The 20052-nt window shown below is 38.8% G+C and overlaps 1 protein-coding gene across 5 annotated transcripts in view; it reads right to left on the reverse strand.

The window, feature by feature from the left end:
* The window catches only part of dapk2a (death-associated protein kinase 2a), a 45254-nt gene that overhangs the window by 23234 nt on the left and 1968 nt on the right, over positions 1 to 20052 (reverse strand). The window lies entirely within an intron of this gene.

Consider the following 20052-nt stretch of genomic DNA (forward strand, 5'->3'; position numbering starts at 1 on the left):
TTTATCGAAAGGTAACTGCAGGTTAATGGTAGTTTGACGACATGTAACCGCAGGTTAACGGTAGTTTATCGACAGTTACCTGCAGGTTAATGGAAGGTTAACGGTAGTTTATCAACAGGGAACTGCAGGTTAATGGCAGGTTAACGGTAGTTTATTGACATGTAACTGCAGGTTAACGGTAGTTCATTGACATGTAACTGCACGTTAACGGTAGTTTATCGACAGTTACCTGCAGGTTAATGGAAGGTTAACGGTAGTTTATCGACAGGTAACTGCAGGTTAACGGTAGTTTATCGACAGGTAACTGCAGGTTAACGGTAGTTTATCGACATGTAACTGCAGGTTGACGGTAGTTTATCGACAGGTGACTGCAGGTTAACGGTAGTTTATCGACATGTAACTGCAGGTTAATGGTAGTTTAGCGACAGGTAACTGCAGGTTAATGGAAGGTTAACAGTAGTTTATCAATAGGGAACTGCAGGTTAATGGCAGGTTAACGGTAGATTATCTACATGTGACTGCAGGTTTACAGTAGTTTATCAACATGTAACTGCAGGCTAACGGTAGTTTATTTACATGTAATCGCAGGTTAATGGGTGTCTATCAGCATTTAACGGCAAGTTAACGGTTGTTTATCGGCATTTAACCGCAGGTTAACGGTAGTTTAAGGACATGTAACCGCAGGTTAACAGTAGTTTATCGAAAGGTAACTGCAGGTTAATGGTAGTTTGACGACATGTAACCGCAGGTTAACGGTAGTTTATCGACAGTTACCTGCAGGTTAATGGAAGGTTAACGGTAGTTTATCGACAGGTAACTGCAGGTTAACGGTAGTTTATCGACAGGTAACTGCAGGTTAACGGTAGTTTATCGACATGTAACTGCAGGTTGACGGTAGTTTATCGACAGGTGACTGCAGGTTAACGGTAGTTTATCGACATGTAACTGCAGGTTAATGGTAGTTTAGCGACAGGTAACTGCAGGTTAATGGAAGGTTAACGGTAGTTTATCAATAGGGAACTGCAGGTTAATGGCAGGTTAACGGTAGATTATCTACATGTGACTGCAGGTTTACAGTAGTTTATCAACATGTAACTGCAGGCTAACGGTAGTTTATTTACATGTAATCGCAGGTTAATGGGTGTCTATCAGCATTTAACGGCAAGTTAACGGTTGTTTATCGGCATTTAACCGCAGGTTAACGGTAGTTTAAGGACATGTAACCGCAGGTTAACGGTAGTTTATCGAAAGGTAACTGCAGGTTAATGGTAGTTTGACGACATGTAACCGCAGGTTAACGGTAGTTTATCAACAGTTACCTGCAGGTTAATGGAAGGTTAACGGTAGTTTATCGACAGGTAACTGCAGGTTAACGGTAGTTTATCGACAGATAACTGCAGGTTAACGGTAGTTTATCGACAAGTAACTGCAGGTTGACGGTAGTTTATCGACAGGTGACTGCAGGTTAACGGTAGTTTATCGACATGTAACTGCAGGTTAATGGTAGTTTACCGACAGGTAACTGCAGGTTAATGGCAGGTTAACGGTAGTTTATTGACATGTAACTGCAGGTTAACGGTAGTTTATCGACAGGTAACTGCAGGTTAACGGTAGTTTATCGACATGTAACTGCAGGTTGACGGTAGTTTATCGACAGGTGACTGCAGGTTAACGGTAGTTTATCGACATGTAACTGCAGGTTAATGGTAGTTTAGCGACAGGTAACTGCAGGTTAATGGAAGGTTAACGGTAGTTTATCAATAGGGAACTGCAGGTTAATGGCAGGTTAACGGTAGATTATCTACATGTGACTGCAGGTTTACAGTAGTTTATCAACATGTAACTGCAGGCTAACGGTAGTTTATTTACATGTAATCGCAGGTTAATGGGTGTCTATCAGCATTTAACGGCAAGTTAACGGTTGTTTATCGGCATTTAACCGCAGGTTAACGGTAGTTTAAGGACATGTAACCGCAGGTTAACGGTAGTTTATCGAAAGGTAACTGCAGGTTAATGGTAGTTTGACGACATGTAACCGCAGGTTAACGGTAGTTTATCAACAGTTACCTGCAGGTTAATGGAAGGTTAACGGTAGTTTATCGACAGGTAACTGCAGGTTAACGGTAGTTTATCGACAGATAACTGCAGGTTAACGGTAGTTTATCGACAAGTAACTGCAGGTTGACGGTAGTTTATCGACAGGTGACTGCAGGTTAACGGTAGTTTATCGACATGTAACTGCAGGTTAATGGTAGTTTACCGACAGGTAACTGCAGGTTAATGGCAGGTTAACGGTAGTTTATTGACATGTAACTGCAGGTTAACGGTAGTTCATTGACATGTAACTGCAGGTTAACGGTAGTTTATCGGCATGTAACTGCAGGTTAACGGTAGTTTATCTACATGTAACTGCAGGTTAACGGTAGTTTATCTACATGTAACCGCAGGTTAACGGGAGTTTATCTACATGTGACCGCAGGTTAACGGTAGTTTATTGACATGTAACTGCAGTTTAACGGTAGTTTATCGGAATGTAACTGCCGGTTAATGGTAGTTTATCTACATGTAACCGCAGCTTAACGGTAGTTTATGGACATGTAACCGCAGGTTAACGGTAGTTTATTGACATGTAACCGGAGGTTAACAGTAGTTTATCAATAGGTAACTGCAGGTTAATGGCAGGTTAACGGTAGATTATCTACATGTGACTGCAGGTTTACAGTTGTTTATCAACATGTAACTGCAAGCTAACAGTAGTTTATTTACATGTAAACGCAGGTTAACGGTAGTTTATCTACATGTAACCACAGCTTAACGGTTGTTTATCGGCATTTAACCGCAGGTTAACGGTAGTTCATTGACATGTAACTGCAGGTTAACGGTAGTTTATCGGCATGTAACTGCAGGTTAACGGTAGTTTATCTACATGTAACTGCAGGTTAACGGTAGTTTATCTACATGTAACCGCAGGTTAACGGGAGTTTATCTACATGTGACCGCAGGTTAACGGTAGTTTATTGACATGTAACTGCAGTTTAACGGTAGTTTATCGGAATGTAACTGCCGGTTAATGGTAGTTTATCTACATGTAACCGCAGCTTAACGGTAGTTTATGGACATGTAACCGCAGGTTAACGGTAGTTTATTGACATGTAACCGGAGGTTAACAGTAGTTTATCAATAGGTAACTGCAGGTTAATGGCAGGTTAACGGTAGATTATCTACATGTGACTGCAGGTTTACAGTTGTTTATCAACATGTAACTGCAAGCTAACAGTAGTTTATTTACATGTAAACGCAGGTTAACGGTAGTTTATCTACATGTAACCACAGCTTAACGGTTGTTTATCGGCATTTAACCGCAGGTTAACGGTAGTTTATCGGCATGTAACTGCAGGTTTACGGTAGTTTATATGCATTTAACTGCAGGTTAACGGTAGTTTATGGACAGGTAACTGCAGGTTAACGGTAGTTTATCGACAGGTAACTGCAGGTTAATGGAAGGTTAACGGTAGTTTATCAACAGGTAACTGCAGGTTAATGGCAGGTTAATGGTAGTTTATCAACAGGTAACTGCAGGTTAACGGTAGTTTATCTACATGTAACCGCAGGTTTACAGTAGTTTATCAACATGTAACTGCAGGTTAATGGCAGTTTATCAACATGTAACTGCAGGTTAACGGTAGTTTATCAACATGTAACTGCAGGTTAACGGTAGTTTATCAACATGTAACTGCAGGTTAACGGTAGTTTATCAACATGTAACTGCAGGTTAACAGTGGTTTATTGACATGTAACCGCAGGTTAACAGTAGTTTATCAATAGGTAACTGCAGGTTAATGGCAGGTTAACGGTAGATTATCTACATGTGACTGCAGGTTTACAGTAGTTTATCAACATGTAACTGCAGGCTAACGGTAGTTTATTTACATGTAATCGCAGGTTAATGGGTGTCTATCAGCATTTAACGGCAAGTTAACGGTTGTTTATCGGCATTTAACCGCAGGTTAACGGTAGTTTAAGGACATGTAACCGCAGGTTAACGGTAGTTTATCGAAAGGTAACTGCAAGTTAATGGTAGTTTGACGACATGTAACCGCAGGTTAACGGTAGTTTATCGACAGTTACCTGCAGGTTAATGGAAGGTTAACGGTAGTTTATCGACAGGTAACTGCAGGTTAACGGTAGTTTATCGACATGTAACTGCAGGTTGACGGTAGTTTATCGACAGGTGACTGCAGGTTAACGGTAGTTTATCGACATGTAACTGCAGTTTAATGGTAGTTTACCGACAGGTAACTGCAGGTTAATGGAAGGTTAACGGTAGTTTATCAACAGGGAACTGCAGGTTAATGGCAGGTTAACGGTAGATTATCTACATGTGACTGCAGGTTTACAGTAGTTTATCAACATGTAACTGCAGGCTAACGGTAGTTTATTTACATGTAATCGCAGGTTAATGGAAGGTTAACGGTAGTTTATCAACAGGAAACTGCAGGTTAATGGCAGGTTAACGGTAGTTTATTGACATGTAACTGCAGGTTAACGGTAGTTCATTGACATGTAACTGCAGGTTAACGGTAGTTTATCGGCATGTAACTGCAGGTTAACGGTAGTTTATCTACATGTAACTGCAGGTTAACGGTAGTTTATCTACATGTAACCGCAGGTTAACGGGAGTTTATCTACATGTGACCGCAGGTTAACGGTAGTTTATCTACATGTAACCACAGGTAAACGGTTGTGTATCGGCATTTAACTGCAGGTTAACGGTAGTTTATCGACATGTGACTGCAGGTTAACGGTAGTTCATCGGCATGTAACTGCACGTTAACGGGAGTTTATCGACATGTAACCGCAGGTTAACAGCAGTTTATTGAAAGGTAACTGCAGGTTAACGGGAGTTTATAGACATGTAAACGCAGGTTAACGGTAGTTTTTCGAAAGGTAACTGCAGGTTAATGGAAGGTTAACGGTCGTTTATCAACAGGTAACTGCAGGTTAATGGCATGTTAACGGTAGTTTATCGACAGGTAACTGCAGGTTAACGGTAGTTTATCGACATGTAACCGCAGGTTAACGGTAGTTCATCGACAGGTAACTGCAGGTTAACGGTAGTTTATCGACATATAACGGCAGGTTAATGGCAGGTTAACGGTAGTTTATTGACATGTAACTGCAGGTTAACGGTAGTTTATCGGAATGTAACTGCAGGTTAATGGTAGTTTATCTACATGTAACCGCAGCTTAACGGTAGTTTATGGACATGTAACCGCAGGTTAACGGTAGTTTATTGACATGTAACCGGAGGTTAACAGTAGTTTATCAATAGGTAACTGCAGGTTAATGGCAGGTTAACGGTAGATTATCTACATGTGACTGCAGGTTTACAGTAGTTTATCAACATGTAACTGCAGGCTAACGGTAGTTTATTTACATGTAAACGCAGGTTAACGGTAGTTTATCTACATGTAACCACAGCTTAACGGTAGTTTATCGGCATTTAACCGCAGGTTAACGGCAGTTTATCGGCATGTAACTGCAGGTTTACGGTAGTTTATATGCATTTAACCGCAGGTTAACGGTAGTTTATGGACAGGTAACTGCAGGTTAACGGTAGTTTATCGACAGGTAACTGCAGGTTAACGGTAGTTTATCAACATGTAACTGCAGGTTAACGGTAGTTTATCAACATGTAACTGCAGGTTAACGGTAGTTTATCAACATGTAACTGCAGGTTAACGGTAGTTTATCAACATGTAACTGCAGTTTAACGGTAGTTTATCAACATGTAACTGCAGTTTAACGGTAGTTTATCAACATGTAACTGCAGGTTAACGGTAGTTTATCAACATGTAACTGCAGGTTAACGGTAGTTTATCAACATGTAACTGCAGGTTAACGGTAGTTTATCAACATGTAACTGCAGTTTAACGGTAGTTTATCAACATGTAACTGCAGGTTAACGGTAGTTTATCAACATGTAACTGCAGGTTAACGGTAGTTTATCAACATGTAACTGCAGGTTAACGGTAGTTTATCAACATGTAACTGCAGGTTAACGGTAGTTTATCAACATGTAACTGCAGTTTAACGGTAGTTTATCAACATGTAACTGCAGGTTAACGGTAGTTTATCAACATGTAACTGCAGGTTAACGGTAGTTTATCAACATGTAACTGCAGTTTAACGGTAGTTTATCAACATGTAACTGCAGGTTAACGGTAGTTTATCAACATGTAACTGCAGGTTAACGGTAGTTTATCAACATGTAACTGCAGTTTAACGGTAGTTTATCAACATGTAACTGCAGGTTAACGGTAGTTTATCAACATGTAACTGCAGTTTAACGGTAGTTTATCAACATGTAACTGCAGTTTAACGGTAGTTTATCAACATGTAACTGCAGGTTAACGGTAGTTTATCAACATGTAACTGCAGTTTAACGGTAGTTTATCAACATGTAACTGCAGTTTAACGGTAGTTTATCAACATGTAACTGCAGGTTAACGTTAGTTTATCAACATGTAACTGCAGTTTAACGTTAGTTTATCAACATGTAACTGCAGTTTAACGGTAGTTTATCAACATGTAACTGCAGGTTAACGTTAGTTTATCAACATGTAACTGCAGTTTAACGTTAGTTTATCAACATGTAACTGCAGGTTAACGGTAGTTTATCAACATGTAACTGCAGGTTAACGGTAGTTTATCAACATGTAACTGCAGGTTAACGGTAGTTTATCAACATGTAACTGCAGGTTAACGGTAGTTTATCAACATGTAACTGCAGTTTAACGGTAGTTTATCGACAGGTGACTGCAGGTTAACGGTAGTTTATCGACATGTAACTGCAGGTTAATGGTAGTTTACCGACAGGTAACTGCAGGTTAATGGAAGGTTAACGGTAGTTTATCAACAGGGAACTGCAGGTTAATGGCAGGTTAACGGTAGATTATCTACATGTGACTGCAGGTTTACAGTAGTTTATCAACATGTAACTGCAGGCTAACGGTAGTTTATTTACATGTAATCGCAGGTTAATGGAAGGTTAACGGTAGTTTATCAACAGGAAACTGCAGGTTAATGGCAGGTTAACGGTAGTTTATTGACATGTAACTGCAGGTTAACGGTAGTTCATTGACATGTAACTGCAGGTTAACGGTAGTTTATCGGCATGTAACTGCAGGTTAACGGTAGTTTATCTACATGTAACTGCAGGTTAACGGTAGTTTATCTACATGTAACCGCAGGTTAACGGGAGTTTATCTACATGTGACCGCAGGTTAACGGTAGTTTATCTACATGTAACCACAGGTAAACGGTTGTGTATCGGCATTTAACTGCAGGTTAACGGTAGTTTATCGACATGTGACTGCAGGTTAACGGTAGTTCATCGGCATGTAACTGCACGTTAACGGGAGTTTATCGACATGTAACCGCAGGTTAACAGCAGTTTATTGAAAGGTAACTGCAGGTTAACGGGAGTTTATAGACATGTAAACGCAGGTTAACGGTAGTTTTTCGAAAGGTAACTGCAGGTTAATGGAAGGTTAACGGTCGTTTATCAACAGGTAACTGCAGGTTAATGGCATGTTAACGGTAGTTTATCGACAGGTAACTGCAGGTTAACGGTAGTTTATCGACATGTAACCGCAGGTTAACGGTAGTTCATCGACAGGTAACTGCAGGTTAACGGTAGTTTATCGACATATAACGGCAGGTTAATGGCAGGTTAACGGTAGTTTATTGACATGTAACTGCAGGTTAACGGTAGTTTATCGGAATGTAACTGCAGGTTAATGGTAGTTTATCTACATGTAACCGCAGCTTAACGGTAGTTTATGGACATGTAACCGCAGGTTAACGGTAGTTTATTGACATGTAACCGGAGGTTAACAGTAGTTTATCAATAGGTAACTGCAGGTTAATGGCAGGTTAACGGTAGATTATCTACATGTGACTGCAGGTTTACAGTAGTTTATCAACATGTAACTGCAGGCTAACGGTAGTTTATTTACATGTAAACGCAGGTTAACGGTAGTTTATCTACATGTAACCACAGCTTAACGGTAGTTTATCGGCATTTAACCGCAGGTTAACGGCAGTTTATCGGCATGTAACTGCAGGTTTACGGTAGTTTATATGCATTTAACCGCAGGTTAACGGTAGTTTATGGACAGGTAACTGCAGGTTAACGGTAGTTTATCGACAGGTAACTGCAGGTTAACGGTAGTTTATCAACATGTAACTGCAGGTTAACGGTAGTTTATCAACATGTAACTGCAGGTTAACGGTAGTTTATCAACATGTAACTGCAGGTTAACGGTAGTTTATCAACATGTAACTGCAGTTTAACGGTAGTTTATCAACATGTAACTGCAGTTTAACGGTAGTTTATCAACATGTAACTGCAGGTTAACGGTAGTTTATCAACATGTAACTGCAGGTTAACGGTAGTTTATCAACATGTAACTGCAGGTTAACGGTAGTTTATCAACATGTAACTGCAGTTTAACGGTAGTTTATCAACATGTAACTGCAGGTTAACGGTAGTTTATCAACATGTAACTGCAGGTTAACGGTAGTTTATCAACATGTAACTGCAGGTTAACGGTAGTTTATCAACATGTAACTGCAGGTTAACGGTAGTTTATCAACATGTAACTGCAGTTTAACGGTAGTTTATCAACATGTAACTGCAGGTTAACGGTAGTTTATCAACATGTAACTGCAGGTTAACGGTAGTTTATCAACATGTAACTGCAGTTTAACGGTAGTTTATCAACATGTAACTGCAGGTTAACGGTAGTTTATCAACATGTAACTGCAGGTTAACGGTAGTTTATCAACATGTAACTGCAGTTTAACGGTAGTTTATCAACATGTAACTGCAGGTTAACGGTAGTTTATCAACATGTAACTGCAGTTTAACGGTAGTTTATCGACATGTAACCGCAGGTTAACGGTAGTTTATCAACATGTAACTGCAGGTTAACGGTAGTTTATCAACATGTAACTGCAGTTTAACGGTAGTTTATCAACATGTAACTGCAGTTTAACGGTAGTTTATCAACATGTAACTGCAGGTTAACGTTAGTTTATCAACATGTAACTGCAGTTTAACGTTAGTTTATCAACATGTAACTGCAGTTTAACGGTAGTTTATCAACATGTAACTGCAGGTTAACGTTAGTTTATCAACATGTAACTGCAGTTTAACGTTAGTTTATCAACATGTAACTGCAGGTTAACGGTAGTGTATCAACATGTAACTGCAGGTTAACGGTAGTTTATCAACATGTAACTGCAGGTTAACGGTAGTTTATCAACATGTAACTGCAGGTTAACGGTAGTTTATCAACATGTAACTGCAGTTTAACGGTAGTTTATCAACATGTAACTGCAGTTTAACGGTAGTTTATCAACATGTAACTGCAGGTTAACGTTAGTTTATCAACATGTAACTGCAGTTTAACGGTAGTTTATCAACATGTAACTGCAGGTTAACGGTAGTTTATCAACATGTAACTGCAGTTTAACGGTAGTTTATCAACATGTAACTGCAGGTTAACGGTAGTTTATCAACATGTAACTGCAGTTTAACGGTAGTTTATCAACATGTAACTGCAGGTTAACGGTAGTTTATCAACATGTAACTGCAGGTTAACGGTAGTTTATCAACATGTAACTGCAGGTTAACGGTAGTTTATCAACATGTAACTGCAGGTTAACGGTAGTTTATCAACATGTAACTGCAGGTTAACGGTAGTTTATCAACATGTAACTGCAGTTTAACGGTAGTTTATCAACATGTAACTGCAGTTTAACGGTAGTTTATCAACATGTAACTGCAGTTTAACGGTAGTTTATCAACATGTAACTGCAGGTTAACGGTAGTTTATCAACATGTAACTGCAGTTTAACGGTAGTTTATCAACATGTAACTGCAGTTTAACGGTAGTTTATCAACATGTAACTGCAGGTTAACGTTAGTTTATCAACATGTAACTGCAGTTTAACGTTAGTTTATCAACATGTAACTGCAGTTTAACGGTAGTTTATCAACATGTAACTGCAGGTTAACGTTAGTTTATCAACATGTAACTGCAGTTTAACGTTAGTTTATCAACATGTAACTGCAGGTTAACGGTAGTTTATCAACATGTAACTGCAGGTTAACGGTAGTTTATCAACATGTAACTGCAGGTTAACGGTAGTTTATCAACATGTAACTGCAGGTTAACGGTAGTTTATCAACATGTAACTGCAGTTTAACGGTAGTTTATCGACAGGTGACTGCAGGTTAACGGTAGTTTATCGACATGTAACTGCAGGTTAATGGTAGTTTACCGACAGGTAACTGCAGGTTAATGGAAGGTTAACGGTAGTTTATCAACAGGGAACTGCAGGTTAATGGCAGGTTAACGGTAGATTATCTACATGTGACTGCAGGTTTACAGTAGTTTATCAACATGTAACTGCAGGCTAACGGTAGTTTATTTACATGTAATCGCAGGTTAATGGAAGGTTAACGGTAGTTTATCAACAGGAAACTGCAGGTTAATGGCAGGTTAACGGTAGTTTATTGACATGTAACTGCAGGTTAACGGTAGTTCATTGACATGTAACTGCAGGTTAACGGTAGTTTATCGGCATGTAACTGCAGGTTAACGGTAGTTTATCTACATGTAACTGCAGGTTAACGGTAGTTTATCTACATGTAACCGCAGGTTAACGGGAGTTTATCTACATGTGACCGCAGGTTAACGGTAGTTTATCTACATGTAACCACAGGTAAACGGTTGTGTATCGGCATTTAACTGCAGGTTAACGGTAGTTTATCGACATGTGACTGCAGGTTAACGGTAGTTCATCGGCATGTAACTGCACGTTAACGGGAGTTTATCGACATGTAACCGCAGGTTAACAGCAGTTTATTGAAAGGTAACTGCAGGTTAACGGGAGTTTATAGACATGTAAACGCAGGTTAACGGTAGTTTTTCGAAAGGTAACTGCAGGTTAATGGAAGGTTAACGGTCGTTTATCAACAGGTAACTGCAGGTTAATGGCATGTTAACGGTAGTTTATCGACAGGTAACTGCAGGTTAACGGTAGTTTATCGACATGTAACCGCAGGTTAACGGTAGTTCATCGACAGGTAACTGCAGGTTAACGGTAGTTTATCGACATATAACGGCAGGTTAATGGCAGGTTAACGGTAGTTTATTGACATGTAACTGCAGGTTAACGGTAGTTTATCGGAATGTAACTGCAGGTTAATGGTAGTTTATCTACATGTAACCGCAGCTTAACGGTAGTTTATGGACATGTAACCGCAGGTTAACGGTAGTTTATTGACATGTAACCGGAGGTTAACAGTAGTTTATCAATAGGTAACTGCAGGTTAATGGCAGGTTAACGGTAGATTATCTACATGTGACTGCAGGTTTACAGTAGTTTATCAACATGTAACTGCAGGCTAACGGTAGTTTATTTACATGTAAACGCAGGTTAACGGTAGTTTATCTACATGTAACCACAGCTTAACGGTAGTTTATCGGCATTTAACCGCAGGTTAACGGCAGTTTATCGGCATGTAACTGCAGGTTTACGGTAGTTTATATGCATTTAACCGCAGGTTAACGGTAGTTTATGGACAGGTAACTGCAGGTTAACGGTAGTTTATCGACAGGTAACTGCAGGTTAACGGTAGTTTATCAACATGTAACTGCAGGTTAACGGTAGTTTATCAACATGTAACTGCAGGTTAACGGTAGTTTATCAACATGTAACTGCAGGTTAACGGTAGTTTATCAACATGTAACTGCAGTTTAACGGTAGTTTATCAACATGTAACTGCAGTTTAACGGTAGTTTATCAACATGTAACTGCAGGTTAACGGTAGTTTATCAACATGTAACTGCAGGTTAACGGTAGTTTATCAACATGTAACTGCAGGTTAACGGTAGTTTATCAACATGTAACTGCAGTTTAACGGTAGTTTATCAACATGTAACTGCAGGTTAACGGTAGTTTATCAACATGTAACTGCAGGTTAACGGTAGTTTATCAACATGTAACTGCAGGTTAACGGTAGTTTATCAACATGTAACTGCAGGTTAACGGTAGTTTATCAACATGTAACTGCAGTTTAACGGTAGTTTATCAACATGTAACTGCAGGTTAACGGTAGTTTATCAACATGTAACTGCAGGTTAACGGTAGTTTATCAACATGTAACTGCAGTTTAACGGTAGTTTATCAACATGTAACTGCAGGTTAACGGTAGTTTATCAACATGTAACTGCAGGTTAACGGTAGTTTATCAACATGTAACTGCAGTTTAACGGTAGTTTATCAACATGTAACTGCAGGTTAACGGTAGTTTATCAACATGTAACTGCAGTTTAACGGTAGTTTATCGACATGTAACCGCAGGTTAACGGTAGTTTATCAACATGTAACTGCAGGTTAACGGTAGTTTATCAACATGTAACTGCAGTTTAACGGTAGTTTATCAACATGTAACTGCAGTTTAACGGTAGTTTATCAACATGTAACTGCAGGTTAACGTTAGTTTATCAACATGTAACTGCAGTTTAACGTTAGTTTATCAACATGTAACTGCAGTTTAACGGTAGTTTATCAACATGTAACTGCAGGTTAACGTTAGTTTATCAACATGTAACTGCAGTTTAACGTTAGTTTATCAACATGTAACTGCAGGTTAACGGTAGTGTATCAACATGTAACTGCAGGTTAACGGTAGTTTATCAACATGTAACTGCAGGTTAACGGTAGTTTATCAACATGTAACTGCAGGTTAACGGTAGTTTATCAACATGTAACTGCAGTTTAACGGTAGTTTATCAACATGTAACTGCAGTTTAACGGTAGTTTATCAACATGTAACTGCAGGTTAACGTTAGTTTATCAACATGTAACTGCAGTTTAACGGTAGTTTATCAACATGTAACTGCAGGTTAACGGTAGTTTATCAACATGTAACTGCAGTTTAACGGTAGTTTATCAACATGTAACTGCAGGTTAACGGTAGTTTATCAACATGTAACTGCAGTTTAACGGTAGTTTATCAACATGTAACTGCAGGTTAACGGTAGTTTATCAACATGTAACTGCAGGTTAACGGTAGTTTATCAACATGTAACTGCAGGTTAACGGTAGTTTATCAACATGTAACTGCAGGTTAACGGTAGTTTATCAACATGTAACTGCAGGTTAACGGTAGTTTATCAACATGTAACTGCAGGTTAACGGTAGTTTATCAACATGTAACTGCAGGTTAACGGTAGTTTATCAACATGTAACTGCAGGTTAACGGTAGTTTATCAACATGTAACTGCAGGTTAACGGTAGTTTATCAACATGTAAGTGCAGTTTAACGGTAGTTTATCAACATGTAACTGCAGTTTAACGGTAGTTTATCAACATGTAACTGCAGGTTAACGGTAGTTTATCAACATGTAACTGCAGTTTAACGGTAGTTTATCAACATGTAACTGCAGGTTAACGGTAGTTTATCAACATGTAACTGCAGTTTAACGGTAGTTTATCAACATGTAACTGCAGGTTAACGGTAGTTTATCAACATGTAACTGCAGGTTAACGGTAGTTTATCAACATGTAACTGCAGTTTAACGGTAGTTTATCAACATGTAACTGCAGTTTAACGGTAGTTTATCAACATGTAACTGCAGGTTAACGGTAGTTTATCAACATGTAACTGCAGTTTAACGGTAGTTTATCAACATGTAACTGCAGTTTAACGGTAGTTTATCAACATGTAACTGCAGTTTAACGGTAGTTTATCAACATGTAACTGCAGTTTAACGGTAGTTTATCAACATGTAACTGCAGGTTAACGGTAGTTTATCAACATGTAACTGCAGTTTAACGGTAGTTTATCAACATGTAACTGCAGGTTAACGGTAGTTTATCAACATGTAACTGCAGGTTAACGGTAGTTTATCAACATGTAACTGCAGGTTAACGGTAGTTTATCAACATGTAACTGCAGGTTAACGGTAGTTTATCAACATGTAACTGCAGGTTAACGGTAGTTTATCAACATGTAACTGCAGTTTAACGGTAGTTTATCAACATGTAACTGCAGGTTAACGTTAGTTTATCAACATGTAACTGCAGTTTAACGGTAGTTTATCAACATGTAACTGCAGTTTAACGGTAGTTTATCAACATGTAACTGCAGGTTAACGTTAGTTTATCAACATGTAACTGCAGGTTAACGGTAGTTTATCAACATGTAACTGCAGGTTAACGGTAGTTTATCAACATGTAACTGCAGGTTAACGGTAGTTTATCAACATGTAACTGCAGGTTAACGGTAGTTTATCAACATGTAACTGCAGGTTAACGGTAGTTTATCAACATGTAACTGCAGTTTAACGGTAGTTTATCAACATGTAACTGCAGTTTAACGGTAGTTTATCAACATGTAACTGCAGGTTAACGTTAGTTTATCAACATGTAACTGCAGTTTAACGGTAGTTTATCAACATGTAACTGCAGTTTAACGGTAGTTTATCAACATGTAACTGCAGGTTAACGGTAGTTTATCAACATGTAACTGCAGGTTAACGGTAGTTTATCAACATGTAACTGCAGGTTAACGGTAGTTTATCAACATGTAACTGCAGGTTAACGGTAGTTTATCAACATGTAACTGCAGGTTAACGGTAGTTTATCAACATGTAACTGCAGGTTAACGGTAGTTTATCAACATGTAACTGCAGGTTAACGGTAGTTTATCGGCATGTAACTGCAGGTTAACGGTAGTTTATCTACATGTAACTGCAGGTTAACGGTAGTTTATCTACATGTAACCGCAGGTTAACGGGAGTTTATCTACATGTGACCGCAGGTTAACGGTAGTTTATTGACATGTAACTGCAGGTTAACGGTAGTTTATTGGAATGTAACCGGAGGTTAACAGTAGTTTATCAATAGGTAACTGCAGGTTAATGGCAGGTTAACGGTAGATTATCTACATGTGACTGCAGGTTTACAGTAGTTTATCAACATGTAACTGCAGGCTAACGGTAGTTTATTTACATGTAAACGCAGGTTAACGGTAGTTTATCTACATGTAACCACAGCTTAACGGTTGTTTATCGGCATTTAACCGCAGGTTAACGGTAGTTTATCGGCATGTAACTGCAGGTTTACGGTAGTTTATATGCATTTAACCGCAGGTTAACGGTAGTTTATGGACAGGTAACTGCAGGTTAACGGTAGTTTATCGACAGGTAACTGCAGGTTAATGGAAGGTTAACGGTAGTTTATCAACAGGTAACTGCAGGTTAATGGCAGGTTAATGGTAGTTTATCAACAGGTAACTGCAGGTTAACGGTAGTTTATCTACATGTAACTGCAGGTTAACGGTAGTTTATCAACATGTAACTGCAGGTTAACGGTAGTTTATCAACATGTAACTGCAGGTTAACAGTGGTTTATTGACATGTAACCGCAGGTTAACAGTAGTTTATCAATAGGTAACTGCAGGTTAATGGCAGGTTAACGGTAGATTATCTACATGTGACTGCAGGTTTACAGTAGTTTATCAACATGTAACTGCAGGCTAACGGTAGTTTATTTACATGTAATCGCAGGTTAACGGTAGTTTATCAACATGTAACTGCAGGTTAACGGTAGTTTATCAACATGTAACTGCAGGTTAACGGTAGTTTATCAACATGTAACTGCAGGTTAACAGTGGTTTATTGACATGTAACCGCAGGTTAACAGTAGTTTATCAATAGGTAACTGCAGGTTAATGGCAGGTTAACGGTAGATTATCTACATGTGACTGCAGGTTTACAGTAGTTTATCAACATGTAACTGCAGGCTAACGGTAGTTTATTTACATGTAATCGCAGGTTAACGGTAGTTTATCAACATGTAACTGCAGGTTAACGGTAGTTTATCAACATGTAACTGCAGGTTAACGGTAGTTTATCAACATGTAACTGCAGGTTAACAGTGGTTTATTGACATGTAACCGCAGGTTAACAGTAGTTTATCAATAGGTAACTGCAGGTTAATGGCAGGTTAACGGTAGATTATCTACATGTGACTGCAGGTTCACAGTAGTTTATCAACATGTAACTGCAGGCTAACGGTAGTTTATTTACATGTAATCGCAGGTTAATGGGTGTCTATCAGCATTTAACGGCAAGTTAACGGTTGTTTATCGGCATTTAACCGCAGGTTAACGGTAGTTTAAGGACATGTAACCGCAGGTTAACGGTAGTTTATCGAAAGGTAACTGCAGGTTAATGGTAGTTTGACGACATGTAACCGCAGGTTAACGGTAGTTTATCGACAGTTACCTGCAGGTTAATGGAAGGTTAACGGTAGTTTATCGACAGGTAACTGCAGGTTAACGGTAGTTTATCGACATGTAACTGCAGGTTGACGGTAGTTTATCGACAGGTGACTGCAGGTTAACGGTAGTTTATCGACATGTAACTGCAGGTTAATGGTAGTTTACCGACAGGTAACTGCAGGTTAATGGAAGGTTAACGGTAGTTTATCAACAGGGAACTGCAGGTTAATGGCAGGTTAACGGTAGATTATCTACATGTGACTGCAGGTTTACAGTAGTTTATCAACATGTAACTGCAGGCTAACGGTAGTTTATTTACATGTAATCGCAGGTTAATGGAAGGTTAACGGTAGTTTATCAACAGGAAACTGCAGGTTAATGGCAGGTTAACGGTAGTTTATTGACATGTAACTGCAGGTTAACGGTAGTTCATTGACATGTAACTGCAGGTTAACGGTAGTTTATCGGCATGTAACTGCAGGTTAACGGTAGTTTATCTACATGTAACTGCAGGTTAACGGTAGTTTATCTACATGTAACCGCAGGTTAACGGGAGTTTATCTACATGTGACCGCAGGTTAACGGTAGTTTATCTACATGTAACCACAGGTAAACGGTTGTGTATCGGCATTTAACTGCAGGTTAACGGTAGTTTACTGACATGTAACTGCAGGTTAACGGTAGTTCATCGGCATGTAACTGCACGTTAACGGGAGTTTATCGACATGTAACCGCAGGTTAACAGCAGTTTATTGAAAGGTAACTGCAGGTTAACGGGAGTTTATAGACATGTAAACGCAGGTTAACGGTAGTTTTTCGAAAGGTAACTGCAGGTTAATGGAAGGTTAACGGTCGTTTATCAACAGGTAACTGCAGGTTAATGGCATGTTAACGGTAGTTTATCGACAGGTAACTGCAGGTTAACGGTAGTTTATCGACATGTAACCGCAGGTTAACGGTAGTTTATCGACAGGTAACTGCAGGTTAACGGTAGTTTATCGACATATAACGGCAGGTTAATGGCAGGTTAACGGTAGTTTATTGACATGTAACTGCAGGTTAACGGTAGTTTATCGGAATGTAACTGCAGGTTAATGGTAGTTTATCTACATGTAACCGCAGCTTAACGGTAGTTTATGGACATGTAACCGCAGGTTAACGGTAGTTTATTGACATGTAACCGGAGGTTAACAGTAGTTTATCAATAGGTAACTGCAGGTTAATGGCAGGTTAATGGTAGATTATCTACATGTGACTGCAGGTTTACAGTAGTTTATCAACATGTAACTGCAGGTTAACGGTAGTTTATCAACATGTAACTGCAGGTTAACAGTGGTTTATTGACATGTAACCGCAGGTTAACAGTAGTTTATCAATAGGTAACTGCAGGTTAATGGCAGGTTAACGGTAGATTATCTACATGTGACTGCAGGTTTACAGTAGTTTATCAACATGTAACTGCAGGCTAACGGTAGTTTATTTACATGTAAACGCAGGTTAACGGTAGTTTATCTACATGTAACCGCAGCTTAACGGTAGTTTATCGGCATTTAACCGCAGGTTAACGGCAGTTTATCGGCATGTAACTGCAGGTTTACGGTAGTTTATATGCATTTAACCGCAGGTTAACGGTAGTTTATGGACAGGTAACTGCAGGTTAACGGTAGTTTATCGACAGGTAACTGCAGGTTAACGGTAGTTTATCAACATGTAACTGCAGGTTAACGGTAGTTTATCAACATGTAACTGCAGGTTAACGGTAGTTTATCAACATGTAACTGCAGTTTAACGGTAGTTTATCAACATGTAACTGCAGTTTAACGGTAGTTTATCAACATGTAACTGCAGGTTAACGGTAGTTTATCAACATGTAACTGCAGGTTAACGGTAGTTTATCAACATGTAACTGCAGGTTAACGGTAGTTTATCAACATGTAACTGCAGGTTAACGGTAGTTTATCAACATGTAACTGCAGGTTAACGGTAGTTTATCAACATGTAACTGCAGTTTAACGGTAGTTTATCAACATGTAACTGCAGTTTAACGGTAGTTTATCAACATGTAACTGCAGTTTAACGGTAGTTTATCAACATGTAACTGCAGTTTAACGGTAGTTTATCAACATGTAACTGCAGGTTAACGGTAGTTTATCAACATGTAACTGCAGTTTAACGTTAGTTTATCAACATGTAACTGCAGTTTAACGGTAGTTTATCAACATGTAACTGCAGGTTAACGTTAGTTTATCAACATGTAACTGCAGTTTAACGTTAGTTTATCAACATGTAACTGCAGTTTAACGTTAGTTTATCAACATGTAACTGCAGGTTAACGTTAGTTTATCAACATGTAACTGCAGTTTAACGTTAGTTTATCAACATGTAACTGCAGGTTAACGGTAGTTTATCAACATGTAACTGCAGGTTAACGGTAGTTTATCAACATGTAACTGCAGGTTAACGGTAGTTTATCAACATGTAACTGCAGGTTAACGGTAGTTTATCAACATGTAACTGCAGTTTAACGGTAGTTTATCAACATGTAACTGCAGTTTAACGGTAGTTTATCAACATGTAACTGCAGGTTAACGTTAGTTTATCAACATGTAACTGCAGTTTAACGGTAGTTTATCAACATGTAACTGCAGGTTAACGGTAGTTTATCAACATGTAACTGCAGTTTAACGGTAGTTTATCAACATGTAACTGCAGTTTAACGGTAGTTTATCAACATGTAACTGCAGGTTAACGGTAGTTTATCAACATGTAACTGCAGGTTAACGGTAGTTTATCAACATGTAACTGCAGGTTAACGGTAGTTTATCAACATGTAACTGCAGGTTAACGGTAGTTTATCAACATGTAACTGCAGGTTAACGGTAGTTTATCAACATGTAACTGCAGGTTAACGGTAGTTTATCAACATGTAACTGCAGGTTAACGGTAGTTTATCAACATGTAACTGCAGGTTAACGGTAGTTTATCAACATGTAACTGCAGGTTAACGGTAGTTTATCAACATGTAACTGCAGTTTAACGGTAGTTTATCAACATGTAACTGCAGGTTAACGGTAGTTTATCAACATGTAACTGCAGGTTAACGGTAGTTTATCAACATGTAACTGCAGGTTAACGGTAGTTTATCAACATGTAACTGCAGTTTAACGGTAGTTTATCAACATGTAACTGCAGTTTAACGGTAGTTTATCAACATGTAACTGCAGGTTAACGGTAGTTTATCAACATGTAACTGCAGTTTAACGGTAGTTTATCAACATGTAACTGCAGTTTAACGGTAGTTTATCAACATGTAACTGCAGTTTAACGGTAGTTTATCAACATGTAACTGCAGTTTAACGGTAGTTTATCAACATGTAACTGCAGGTTAACGGTAGTTTATCAACATGTAACTGCAGTTTAACGGTAGTTTATCAACATGTAACTGCAGGTTAACGGTAGTTTATCAACATGTAACTGCAGGTTAACGGTAGTTTATCAACATGTAACTGCAGGTTAACGGTAGTTTATCAACATGTAACTGCAGGTTAACGGTAGTTTATCAACATGTAACTGCAGGTTAACGGTAGTTTATCAACATGTAACTGCAGGTTAACGGTAGTTTATCAACATGTAACTGCAGGTTAACGGTAGTTTATCAACATGTAACTGCAGGTTAACGGTAG

Source organism: Telmatherina bonti, assembly GCF_933228915.1.
Source record: "Telmatherina bonti genome assembly, chromosome: 1".
Taxonomy (NCBI): Eukaryota; Metazoa; Chordata; class Actinopteri; order Atheriniformes; family Telmatherinidae; genus Telmatherina; species Telmatherina bonti.